The 14,133-nt window shown below is 50.8% G+C and overlaps 1 long non-coding RNA gene across 1 annotated transcript; it reads left to right on the forward strand.

The window, feature by feature from the left end:
• The first annotated feature begins 2,960 nt into the window (after nt 1–2,960).
• On the forward strand, nt 2,961–13,903 carry LOC141058418 (uncharacterized). The gene is made up of 2 exons (XR_012222163.1): nt 2,961–3,280; nt 13,355–13,903. It is a non-coding gene; the product is annotated as an uncharacterized lncRNA (long non-coding RNA).
• The last annotated feature ends 230 nt before the right edge of the window (nt 13,904–14,133 follow it).

The following is a 14,133-nucleotide window of genomic DNA, read 5'->3' on the forward strand; positions in this document are numbered from 1 at the left end:
TGTCTAATATAGGCCTCATCTCATTTGGTTTATTTGTTGTTCTAATCAGTAAATCACACACACAACACTAAAAAGCATCAGCGGGAAAGTGTACAACTGTGGGCTGAAGATTAAAGTCTGTGAAATGTGTAATACACATGGAGTTTCATGGACTATTAATACTACAAAGTTGTATCTATACACTTTACTAGTGGAAAGAGGCAGCTGCAAAAATGCGTGATTTTGGTTCATTTTTGCCTGATTTGAGTGAAGTCAATGGCGAAAACATAGGGAAAAACCGCAGAGAATTGGCATGCGGATTATTTTCTGCACCAAAGTTGCAAAAAAACTCAAAATGTGCATGACACGTCAGGTTTCTCATTCACTTTGCTGGCATCAGGTTTTGTCACATATCCGGGCAGAAAAAATGCGGCAAAAACGCACCAAACCTGCAACGTGTGCACACAGCCCTATAGGTACAAGCGATATCCGCAAAAACCATATACATCCGTATGAGAAAAACTGACACGTGAACGAAGCCTTAGGTGTAAGTAGTAATGCCTGATAATAAACATATTGGGTAAATATACGGGATGTATAAATATGGACTGCTGTTGTACAATATGCCTTGAGACATAAGTACGCTTCACAAGTATTTGTATTAGGTTTAATTTTTTCCCTTTTATATTCTGTAATGTTTTTAGCTCTTAGCTTCTTGGAGAAGGCAAAGTGCGTATCAGAATTTAGTTTATTTTCTTTTTGTGCTTAAAAATGTGAATATTTTCCTCCTCTTTCTGTCGTATTACATTGTTTTTCTTACTTTATGTTTTGCATTACGGCGCTATAAGATCATTTTTCTGACTCGTATGTTTCTTAGTTCGATCTTATTTATACTGAAGGTGATTTTCAGATACTTTATGAAGCACTGCTTGGCGTTTTTTTCTCGTATCCCCATTATTTGTCATTTATAAACTTATGATTGAGGTTTAACATTTTTCGTGCTTTCTTTCAGTATTTTTCTTATGATGAAATTTACACATAATGTGCTGACGTTTGCCTATTTTCTATCTTTTGCGCTCAGTTATTTTCTCTCATTGCCGCCTTTCCTCTTGAAGGATCTCTGTATGTTAGGGCTGGCGGAACGCACCAAATAATAAGAAAGTAGTAATAAGGTGTGTTCAAAGCCCGGGGTCCACCGTGCAGAGATGTTACCTGCTGGACGCTATATGGCGGTATAATAGAACACACGCGGGTTAACGTCACTCGGTGGATACAGAGGCGGACTCTGTTGCTACACAGAACCGCAATACCGCAGAATATGAATGTATGAATGACGTAGCCTGTTAAGCTCACAGAGCTCGGCAGTGAGCTCTAGTGTACAGTCACAGAACTCTGCCCCAAAGACACAGGGTTAGGCTAGCTTCACACTAGCATTTTGGGCCGCAACGCACGGCCGCTGCTAAGCCCTGCCCCCTCTGGTCATCTCCGCCTAGTATCGCACACAGATGCATGCAATCTGCACACCCTATCTTTAGCATAGGGTGCGCAGACCGTGCGCTAGAATTTTGCGTGAGCTGCGCCCTTTTGACGGTGCTCCGAGCGCACCAAAATGCAACATGGTGCGTTCGGCGCACCGTCAAAAGGGCGCAGCTCACGCAAAATCCTACTAGCGCACGGTCTGCGCACCCTATGCTAAAGATAGGGTGTGCAGATCGCATGCAGCCGTGTGCGATACTAGGCAGAGATGACCGGAGGGGGCGGGCAGGGGGCGGGGCTTATTGGCGGCCGTGCGCTGCGGCCCAAAACGCTAGCGTGAAGCTAGCCTTAGAGTCCCTCTAGACCCACTAAGCATGCGGCGTCGCACCTGCGAACACCAGTAAGGCTGGTTTCACATTGGCGTTTCACAGACCTGCGTCAGTCTGCGCACGACCGCCGCTAAGCTCCGCCCCCTGCCGGTTAGCTCCGCCTATGGACGCATGATGCTGCATGCGACCTGTGTCCTCTATCTTTAGCACTGGGGATGCAGGCTGTGCGCAGGTATGCGTTTGCCGGTGCATGCGTCCTTTTGACGGTGCGCCGACCAGCGCCAAACGCAACCTGTTGCATTTTGGTGCACTCGGCGCACCGTGAAAAGGACGCCTGCGTCGGCAAACGCATACCTGCACACAGCCTGCATCCCCAGTGCTAGATAGGGGTCGCAGGTCGCATGCAGCGTCATGCGCCCATAGGCGGAGCTAAGTGGCAGGGGGTGGAGCTTAGTGGCGGCCGCGCGCAGACCAACGCAGGTCTGTGAAACGCCAATGTGAAACCAGCCTAATAAACGCTGGCTACTGTGGAGTGCAAAGTGTTCAGTGGCGTCCCTGGCTTTGCCTCCTACCTGCACTTTCAGCCTAGGCACTAATTGGAAAGGCTGAACAACACATGCGTACCAAGGATTGGGGTTTCATAATGAGTCAGTCACCAGAGACATTCATACGTGCATACAACACACACTCCACAGACCGCAGGGGACATGGCTTGAGATTCCCCATGCAGTGATGGGAACTCAACGTCTAACAATGTAGTGTCTGTATACAGCTCTCAGACACTGCGCTCACTGATTCTCTTCACAGGAATCATCTTCTGTGAGGTAATTTTACCTCATGACATCCCTAAAACATATTCTCCGAGGTAATTTTACCTCATGGCATCCCTAAAACATATTCTCCGAGGTAATTTTACCTCATGGCATCCCTAAAACATATTCCCCGAGGTAATTTTACCTCATGACATCCCTAAAACATATTCTCCGAGGTAATTTTACCTCATGGCATCCCTAAAACATATTCTCCGAGGTAATTTTATCTCATGGCATCCCTAAAACATATTCTCCGAGGTAATTTTACCTCATGGCATCCCTAAAACATATTCTCCCTAACGCCATTTACAGCAAGGAGTGCTATCTGCTGGCTTTGCTGTGTAATGGCGTCACAGACAGGTTTCCTGCCCTCAGACAGTTCAACTGCCCGTCTCCAAGGGTAGCGTCTAGTTTGGAGTTGAATTGTTGTGGGGGGAGGAGTGATTTGTTGAAATCATGACGTCATCGGAAGGGGCGGGACCTCCTCAGTCCGGCGCGTGCAGCAGTGCTCCCATCCTGTGTGCCGGATCCTGGTGTTGCTCCTGAGTTGTGCTGTGGAGAGGACTCTGAGATTCCTGCACTGAGCTGTGTGCAGCAACCTGCGCTCTGGGGAGACTGCTGAGGAGCAGTGCTCAGCGGTTTACTGTGAGGACTGATCCTGATCCTGGGCTCGTCTGCACTGAGGTGGGGAGACCATGTGAATAAATGTTATTGAGGCATCCAGGGGACTGTGTGAGGAGGTATGGGGTACGCAGAGGTGGGGAGACCATGTGACTGAATGTTATTGAGGCATCCAGGGGGCTGTGTGAGGAGGCATGGGGTACGCAGAGGTGGGGAGACCATGTGACTGAATGTTATTGAGGCATCCAGGGGGCTGTGTGAGGAGGCATGGGGTACGCAGAGGTGGGGAGACCATGTGACTGAATGTTATTGAGGCATCCAGGGGGCTGTGTGAGGAGGCATGGGGTACACAGAGGTGGGGAGACCATGTGAATAAATGTTATTGAGGCATCCAGGGCGCTGTGTGAGGAGGTATGGGGTACACAGAGGTGGGGAGACCATGTGAATAAATGTTATTGAGGCATCCAGGGTGCTGTGTGAGGAAGTATGGGGTACACAGAGGTGGGGAGACCATGTGAATAAATGTTATTGAGGCATCCAGGGTGCTGTGTGAGGAAGTATGGGGTACACAGAGGTGGGGAGACCATGTGAATAAATGTTATTGAGGCATCCAGGGGACTGTGTGAGGAGGTATGGGGTACGCAGAGGTGGGGAGACCATGTGACTGAATGTTATTGAGGCATCCAGGGGGCTGTGTGAGGAGGCATGGGGTACGCAGAGGTGGGGAGACCATGTGACTGAATGTTATTGAGGCATCCAGGGGGCTGTGTGAGGAGGCATGGGGTACGCAGAGGTGGGGAGACCATGTGACTGAATGTTATTGAGGCATCCAGGGGGCTGTGTGAGGAGGTATGGGGTACGCAGAGGTGGGGAGACCATGTGACTGAATGTTATTGAGGCATCCAGGGGGCTGTGTGAGGAGGCATGGGGTACGCAGAGGTGGGGAGACCATGTGACTGAATGTTATTGAGGCATCCAGGGGGCTGTGTGAGGAGGCATGGGGTACACAGAGGTGGGGAGACCATGTGAATAAATGTTATTGAGGCATCCAGGGCGCTGTGTGAGGAGGTATGGGGTACACAGAGGTGGGGAGACCATGTGAATAAATGTTATTGAGGCATCCAGGGTGCTGTGTGAGGAAGTATGGGGTACACAGAGGTGGGGAGACCATGTGAATAAATGTTATTGAGGCATCCAGGGTGCTGTGTGAGGAAGTATGGGGTACACAGAGGTGGGGAGACCATGTGAATAAATGTTATTGAGGCATCCAGGGCGCTGTGTGAGGAGGTATGGGGTACACAGAGGTGGGGAGACCATGTGAATAAATGTTATTGAGGCATCCAGGGGGCTGTGTGAGGAGGTATGGGGTACACAGAGGTGGGGAGACCATGTGACTGAATGTTATTGAGGCATCCAGGGGGCTGTGTGAGGAGGTATGGGGTACGCAGAGGTGGGGAGACCATGTGAATAAATGTTATTGAGGCACCCAGGGGGCTGTGTGAGGAGGTATGGGGTACGCAGAGGTGGGGAGACCATGTGAATAAATGTTATTGAGGCATCCAGGGAGCTGTGTGAGGAGGTATGGGGTACGCAGAGGTGGGGAGACCATGTGAATAAATGTTATTGAGGCATCCAGGGGGCTGTGTGAGGAGGTATGGGGTACGCAGAGGTGGGGAGACCATGTGAATAAATGTTATTGAGGCATCCAGTGCGCTGTGTGAGGAGGTATGGGGTACGCAGAGGTGGGGAGACCATGTGAATGAATGTTATTGAGGCATCCAGGAGGCTGTGTGAGGAGGTATGGGGTACGCAGAGGTGGGGAGACCATGTGACTGAATGTTATTGAGGCATCCAGGGCGCTGTGTGAGGAGGCATGGGGTACACAGAGGTGGGGAGACCATGTGAATAAATGTTATTGAGGCATCCAGGGCGCTGTGTGAGGAGGTATGGGGTACACAGAGGTGGGGAGACCATGTGAATAAATGTTATTGAGGCATCCAGGGCGCTGTGTGAGGAGGTATGGGGTACGCAGAGGTGGGGAGACCATGTGACTGAATGTTATTGAGGCATCCAGGGCGCTGTGTGAGGAGGTATGGGGTACACAGAGGTGGGGAGACCATGTGAATAAATGTTATTGATTCATCCAGGGCGCTGTGTGAGGAGGTATGGGGTACACAGAGGTGGGGAGACCATGTGACTGAATGTTATTGAGGCATCCAGGGGGCTGTGTGAGGAGGTATGGGGTACGCAGAGGTGGGGAGACCATGTGAATAAATGTTATTGAGGCACCCAGGGGGCTGTGTGAGGAGGTATGGGGTACGCAGAGGTGGGGAGACCATGTGAATAAATGTTATTGAGGCATCCAGGGCGCTGTGTGAGGAGGTATGGGGTACGCAGAGGTGGGGAGACCATGTGAATAAATGTTATTGAGGCATCCAGGGGGCTGTGTGAGGAGGTATGGGGTACGCAGAGGTGGGGAGACCATGTGAATAAATGTTATTGAGGCATCCAGGGCGCTGTGTGAGGAGGTATGGGGTACGCAGAGGTGGGGAGACCATGTGAATGAATGTTATTGAGGCATCCAGGAGGCTGTGTGAGGAGGTATGGGGTACGCAGAGGTGGGGAGACCATGTGAATAAATGTTATTGAGGCATCCAGGGGGCTGTGTGAGGAGGTATGGGGTACGCAGAGGTGGGGAGACCATGTGAATAAATGTTATTGAGGCATCCAGGGGGCTGTGTGAGGAGGTATGGGGTACGCAGAGGTGGGGAGACCATGTGAATAAATGTTATTGAGGCATCCAGGGGGCTGTGTGAGGAGGTATGGGGTACGCAGAGGTGGGGAGACCATGTGAATAAATGTTATTGAGGCATCCAGGGGGCTGTGTGAGGAGGTATGGGGTACGCAGAGGTGGGGAGACCATATGAATAAATGTTATTGAGGCATCCAGGAGGCTGTGTGAGGAGGTATGGGGTACGCAGAGGTGGGGAGACCATGTGAATAAATGTTATTGAGGCATCCAGGGCGCTGTGTGAGGAGGTATGGGGTACGCAGAGGTGGGGAGACCATGTGAATAAATGTTATTGAGGCACCCAGGGGGCTGTGTGAGGAGGTATGGGGTACGCAGAGGTGGGGAGAACATGTGAATGAATGTTGTAGAGGCATCCAGGGGGCTGTGTGAGGAGGTATGGGGTACGCAGAGGTGGGGAGACCATATGAATAAATGTTATTGAGGCATCCAGGAGGCTGTGTGAGGAGGTATGGGGTACGCAGAGGTGGGGAGACCATATGAATAAATGTTATTGAGGCATCCAGGGCGCTGTGTGAGGAGGTATGGGGTACGCAGAGGTGGGGGGACCATGTGAATAAATGTTATTGAGGCACCCAGGGGGCTGTGTGAGGAGGTGTGGGGAGACCATGTGAATGAATTTGGAGGCATCCAGGGGGCTGTGTGAGGAGGTGTGGGGAGACCATGTGAATGAATTTGGAGGCATCCAGGGGGCTGTGTGAGGAGGTGTGGGGAGACCATGTGAATGAATTTGGAGGCATCCAGGGGGCTGTGTGGGGAGACCATGTGAATGAATTTGGAGGCATCCAGGGGGCTGTGTGAGGAGGCATGGGGTACGCAGAGGTGAGGAGACCATGTGAATGAATTTGGGGGCTGTGTGAGGAGGTATGGTGTACGCAGAGGTGGGGAGACCATGTGAATGAATTTGGAGGCATCCAGGGGGCTGTGTGAGGAGGTGTGGGGAGACCATGTGAATGAATTTGGAGGCATCCAGGGGGCTGTGTGAGGAGGTGTGGGGAGACCATGTGAATGAATTTGGAGGCATCCAGGGGGCTGTGTGAGGAGGTGTGGGGAGACCATGTGAATGAATTTGGAGGCATCCAGGGGGCTGTGTGAGGAGGTGTGGGGAGACCATGTGAATGAATTTGGAGGCATCCACGGGGCTGTGTGAGGAGGTATGGGGTACGCAGAGGTGGGGAGACCATGTGAATGAATTTGGAGGCTTCCAGGGGGCTGTGTGAGGAGGTATGGGGTACGCAGAGGTGGGGAGACCATGTGAATGAATTTGGAGGCATCCAGGGGGCTGTGTGAGGAGGTATGGGGTACGCAGAGGTGGGGAAACCATGTGAATGGATTTGGAGGCACCCAGGGGGCTGTGTGAGGAGGTATGGGGTACGCAGAGGTGGGGAGACCATGTGAATGAATTTGGAGGCATCCAGGGGCCTGTGTGAGGAGGCATGGGGTACACAGAGGTGGGGAGACCATGTGAATATATTTGGAGGCATCCAGGGGGCTGTGTGAGGAGGTATGGGGTACGCAGAGGTGGGGAGACCATGTGAATACATTTGGAGGCATCCAGGGGGCTGTGTGAGGAGGTGGGGAGACCATGTGAATGAATTTGGAGGCATCCAGGGGGCTGTGTTAGGAGGTATGGGGTACGCAGAGGTGGGGAGACCATGTGAATGAATTTGGAGGCATCCAGGGGGCTGTGTGAGGAGGCATGGGTACGCAGAGGTGGGGTGACCAAGTGAATATATTTGGATGCATCCAGGGGGCTGTTTGAGGAGGTATGGGGTACGCAGAGGTGGGGACACTGAGTAAATGTTGAGGCATCCAGGGGGCTGTGTGAGGGGGGGTATATGTAGAGGGGCATCCAGGGGGCTGTTTAAGGGGGCATGTGGTATGCAGAGGTGGGGAGACCACGTGAATAAATGTGGCATCCAGGGGGCCTTGTGAGGGGGTATGCAGAGGTGGGGAGACCATGGGAATAAATGTTGAGGCATCCAGGGGGCTGTGTGAGGAGGCATGGGGTAAGCAGAGGGACATCCAGAAGGCTGCTGTGAGGGGCATGGGGTATGCAGATGTGGGAGACCATGTGAATAAATGTTGTTGAGGCATCCAGGCGGCTGGTGTGAGGGGGAATATGCAGAGGGGCATCCAGAGGGCTGTGTGAGGGGGGCATGGAGTATGCAGAGGGGCATCCAGAGGGCTGGTGTGAGGAGGCATAGGGTATGTAGAATGGCATCCAGGGGTTGGCTGGTGTGAATGGGGCATGGGATGGGATATGTACAGGGGCATCCAGGAGGCTGTGTGGCTGGTGTGAGGAGGCATGGGGTATGTAGATGACCATCAAGGGGGCTGGTGTGAGGGGGGCATGGGGTATGTAGATGGTAAATGCTAGACTGTATGGGCTCCTTCCAGGTGTGACGTCATTTCCGTCACTTGTGGGCTTCTATTTTAGCAAGGTGTGAAGCATCACGCCGTTAACTTGCAAATCACCATGGCACATAGAGGTTAGTGTTTCAGGGTGAAAAACGTATGACCCTCTTTTGGTTTTAGGGTGAAAAACCTGCTACCCTGTGGTGGAGTTTTGGGGGTGACCCGCAAAAACGTGCGACCCTGTCGTGGAATTTGGGGGTGAGGGTTTTGGGGGTGACCAGCGTGTTCTGTTTTAGCAAGTTGCAGCACGCTATTACTATAGGTGATGGGGTTTTGGGGGACTCATGTGGTGGCACTTGGGGATGATCTGCTATTGGGGAGATCCCTGTTCGGTGGTGACCTGCTGCTGGCTATTGGGGAGGACCACTGTGGTGGGGCGACCTGCTGCTGGCTATTGGGGGACCCTTATGGTGGGGTTTGGGGGAGGCGACCTGCTGCTTACTGGGTGTACCCCTTTTAGTGGGGGGGTGACCTGCTGCTGGCTATTAGGGGGACCCCCTGTGGTGGGATTTGAGGGCGATCTGTTGCTGGCTATTGAGGGGACGGGGACCCCTGTGGTGGGATTTGAGGGTGGCCTGCTGCTGGTTATTGGGACCCCTGTGGTGTGATTTGGGGATGACCTGCTTGTGTTTGGGGGGCCTCCTGCTGGTTATTGGGGGACCCCTTTTAGTGGGGGCAACCTGCTTGTGTTGGGGTGGGTGACCTGCTGCTGGTTACTGGGGGGGCTGTGGTGGGGTTTGGGAGGGACCTGCTGCTTACGGAGGGACCCATTTTAGTGTGGGGCAACCCGCTGCTGGCTATTGGAGGACTTCTGTGGTGGGTTTTGTGGGCGACCTGCTGCTGGCCACCCCTAGAACCTTGTGGTGGGATTTGGGGGTGACCTGCTCTCGGGGGGTACCCCTTTTAGTGGGGGGCAACCTGCTGCTAGCTATTGAGGGTCACCTGTGTGTGGGACTTGGGGGCGACCTGCTGCTGGCTATTGGGGGACCCCTGTGGTGGGATTTGGGGGTGCCCTGCTCAATGGGGACCCATTTTAGTGGGGGGTGGCCTGCTTGTGGTGGGGTTTGGGGGGTGATCTGGGGGAGATTAATGCATGCTTGTGGAGTCTTGTTGGGCCCTGGGAGGGGGTTAATACATGCTTGTGGGGTCTGGTTGGGCCCTGGGGGGAGATAATGCGCCCTTTCGGGGTCTGGGTGGGTTTATGCATGCTTGCGGGGTCTGGTTGGCCCCAGGGGGTTAATGCATGCTTGTGAGGTCTGATTGGGCCCCGGGGGTTAATGCACGTTTGCGGGGTCTGGTTGGGCCCTAGGGGGAGATAATGCACACTTGTGGGGTCTGGTTGGCCTCGGGGGGGGGGGGGGGTTAAAGCATGCTTGCGAGGTCTGATTGGGCCCCAGGGGTTAATGCACGCTTGCAGGGTCTGGTTGGGCCCTGGGGTTAATGCATGCTTGCGGGGTCTGGTTGGGCCCCGGAGGGGGAAGAGTTAATGCACGCTTGCTGGGTCTGGTTTATGCTGGGGGGTGGAAGTCCGATGGGGCTTTATGCTTGGGAAGGGCGGAAGTCCGATGGGGCTTTATGCTTGGGGAGGGCGGAAGTCCGATGGGGCTTTATGCTTTGGGGAGGGCGGAAGTCCGATGGGGGCTTTATGCTTGGGGAGGGCGGAAGTCCGATGGGGGCTTTATGCTTGGGGAGGGCGGAAGTCCGATGGGGGCTTTATGCTTGGGGAGGGCGGAAGTCCGATGGGGGCTTTATGCTTGGGGAGGGCGGAAGTCCGATGGGGGCTTTATGCTTGGGAAGGGTGGAAGTCCGATGGGGGCTTTATGCTTGGGGAGAGTGGATGTCCTGTGAGGGTTAATGCTGGGGGGGAGTGGATGTCCGATGGGGGTTTATTCTTGGGGAGGGTGGAAGTCCGATGGGGCTTTATGGGGGGAGTGGATGTCCAGTGAGGGTTAATGCTGGGGGGAGTGGATGTCCGATGGGGGTTTATTCTTGGGTGGGGGGTGGTGTCTGATGGGAGTAATGCTTGGGGGGTGGGGTGGACGTCCTATGGGGATTTGTGGGTTTATGCTTGGCGTCGGTGGACGTTCGATGGGGTTGATGAAGCGTTGAGGCGTCCAATTGGGGGATTTGTTTGGAGGCAGTTTGATGGGATGTACATTTGGGGGCAGGGGGCGTCATGGGGATTTATGCTTGGGGAGGGAATGTCTGGTGGGCTTTGGGTTTATAATGTGGGGTCCACTGATTAGTGTCAGGTTGAGGTTTATGATTGGGGGAGCGGTGTTATGCTGTGTGGCCCTCTGTTGTCAACTCATTTTCTGGTTTACCTCTGGTGAGGGTGGTGGAGCTGGCTGTGTTGACAGAGGAGTCGTGAGTTCTCCATCCGGGCACCCTCTGGTGGTGACAGTAGGTAATGAAGCTGATCTAAATGGCAGAGACCTGCCACCTGAGGAGGAGGACTGTGAGTGGACATCAGGAGTCTCTGACTGGATTTAAGACAGCCGACTCCCTAATTTTGTGCTGGTTTCCAGTTCTGTTCCTGCCTTCTCAAGCTAAGTGTGCTCTGCTATTTTTTCACATAAGATTTGGTCTGGTTTACTCAGTTTTTGTGGTTGGTCAGCCAGCCCCTGCTGGGGCTGTGCTGAATTTCCATTCTTATGTCTCTGTTTATGCCAGTTTGCTTTTTTGTCCCTGATCAGATTGGTCTCTTTTTGCTGTCTTCAGACTATACCAGAGTGCTGATATAGGGAATTGAAGTCTAGCGATTTCAGGGTTTTTGTTATCAGAAAGTGTTGGACATTTTTTGGCAGGGTTTTTTGTGCGTGATTGCAGACAGCGTCTTTCCTTTCCTGTCCTTTCTAGTTAGTGTGGGCCCCATCGTTTGCTCAGCCTATTTTTCTATCTGTGTTTGTGTTTTCATCTTGTCTCACCGACAATACATGTTTGGGGGCTGTCTATTGCTTTGGCGTCTGCTCTGGGGCAGTTTAGATTTCCCCTTTTCTTGCTTTAGGCTTATTTAGTTCTCCGGCTGTGACGAGGCATCTAGGATCATAGTAGGTACGCTGCACGGCTACTGCTAGTTCTGTGGATAGGATCAGGGGTCTACAATCCGCTTAGTTACCAACCTCTCTGGTTTTCTGTGGCTTAGCTTGTTTTTCCTCCTCGGTGACTCATTCATAACAGCCCTCTGGTTGGTGTGGGGGGTTATGCTGTGTGGCCCTCTGGTTGGTGTGGGGGGGGGGCTAATGCTTCATTGGGGTACACAAAACATGGGTGTATGCTGCTTATGCTATGCAAAGTAAAAAATGTAGGTCCCCCCAGAGGAGGGTACACCACCAACTGGCACAAAGCTAATCCGTTTTACCTTAGTGTCAGTAGGAGGCAGACATGGGTCCGGACCGCCCAGGCCAGTTTCTGCCTTAGGTTTTTTTTTTTATTAATGTTTTCCTTTTTTCTTTCAGATACATTTTTTTGAGGGTGACAGAGTGAAATTGTCACTCTGCTCTCGCACCTAGAATTGTCACTACCGTATCATCTGTGGTCTACAAGGCAAGGCCTTAACAGATCAAGTGTTTGTTCCACGGAGGACTGTCCTTGCCACTAATCCCCGACCCTCTTGCCCCCCAGAGCCAGATAGAGTTGGAAAGAAAGACAAATCGGTTACCTGCCAGCCACCCGAAAGTCTGCATCCTGGATTTTCCATGGCCATCTTCATCACCGGTCTGCAAACACGGCTTTGGGATCTTCAGGACAGATATATCCTACCAACCAGTGAGGGGGCTCCGTTTAAAAAAAGGAAGGGACAGGACAAATATGTTGCAGGTTTCCCCTGAGCAATATGGATGTCTCCTGGGGAAGCATTGCTATTCATGTGGCCTCTGTTTTTCAGAGGCTCCTGCGACCCTGCTCTTAGAAAAAAAAAAAAAAAAAATCTAGGCTCTGGTTTAGGCCTTCTCTGTTGGCCGGGCCACACTGCCAGTGCCCTGAACAATCACGCACGCCGACTTTCTAGTGTTCCCTGCTCTGCACCTATCTGGGTAAGAGTACTTTGCTTCTGCAACATAGGACTAAACTCCGCCTCCCAAGAGATGTACAGTTCAATTTTGGTTGTTTTGGAAATATTCTGTCCAAAAAAGCAACCGACGGGCCAACTCTCTGACCTGCCAGGAAAAGACAAGACGTTCCTTCAGGCCAACCCCCTCCTGGCATCCACAAACCCACCAGCGCTGGTCTGCTAGGCCTGGATCTAGCAGACTCTCTTCGGCATGATGGGGCGTTCCCACCTTGGATGTTTCTCGGGCTGCCGTCTCCTTTACTATTCAAGTCAGGTATTATGATCTCTGGTCCGGGACACCGAAACCTCAGACACCAAAGGCAGGCCTGGGGGGGGGGCAGAGCTGCAGACCCTCCCAACAGTCCTACCCGCATGCACCACCAGCATATTACAGTTTTACAATACATAAATGCTTAAAATGAAACAAGCAAAGGCATAAAGTTTTCAATGCAAAAAAATGCACTTCTATACATAATGTCAAAATGTTATTTTTCCAATATTTCTATAAGTCTGCGATTTCAGTGAATGTAAATAAAACATTGCTGTGGTTAAGTCTCCATGTTGCATTTTTAGATTCAAAGAAAAGAACTTTTATGGATTAAGCGTGCGCTACCAGACCATCACTCCTCACAAGTGGTGTGCTTTATACATTTATTCCCAACGCGTTTCAAAGTTAACAACTTCTTCCTCAGGGGATGACATGTATAGACAGGTTTTATATATACACAGTTCAAAAATTGGCGCCAAGGGTCACATGTTGCAAGGAAGACAAAAGTCAAAGTTCATCAGTATTGCGATGTTAAAATTGGTTAAAAACTTATTATTTCCAACGAAATTAATACTTTTAATATAATTCCAGGTAATTAGAAAAAGAAAGTGAATAAAGAAAGAAAAAAGGGAAAGAAAAAAGAGGAAGTAAAAATGGGAAGAACTTGGACAGAACCAGAAAAACGGAGTCAGAAGCGAGCAGTGGCCAGTACCCAGACCACCACTCTAAATGTGCAGATTAGATATCAAAAAAAGGAAAAAAAGAGAAGGAGAGAAGAAAGGAAGAACGAAAAAAAGAACAAAAAAGAAAAAGAGAAAGAATAAATGGATAAGGAAAAGAATATTGAATGTTGAACCCCTGATGAAGGATTAATTCCGAAACGTGCGTCGGGGAGCACAATTGTGGGACGTGCTGGACCTCAAAGGTATATTAATTTTGGCATTCTCATTCAAGCATTTATTCCTAGCGGTTTATTTGCACAGCAATTTAGTGAAGTCTTTTTTGCACACTGCACTTCAGCAAGCAGTGTTTTTATCTAAACTTCATATTGGTGCATGGCACTTTACACACTATATCACTTTAGTTTTGCACAGCAATTTGTTGCAAACCCTTTCCCCCCTTTTTTTTTTTTTTTGCACAGGCACACTGCACTTTAGTAAGCAGTGTTTTTATAAGTTGATTCACTTTGCACCATTCACTGTCTATGTGACCATTATTTGCAATAAATTTTCACTGTATTATTTGTTCTTTAAACACAAAACGCTTTCACAGTATCATACAATTTTTACTAAGAGGAATTCATCATTTTTTCATTTTATCATTTATTATATATAAAAAAAAATTGTTTCTAGGAATATTAAAATATATAT

Source organism: Dendrobates tinctorius, unplaced genomic scaffold (genome assembly GCF_039654945.1).
Source record: "Dendrobates tinctorius isolate UK_male_01 unplaced genomic scaffold, ASM3965494v1 ptg000211l, whole genome shotgun sequence".
NCBI classification, from domain to species: Eukaryota; Metazoa; Chordata; class Amphibia; order Anura; family Dendrobatidae; genus Dendrobates; species Dendrobates tinctorius.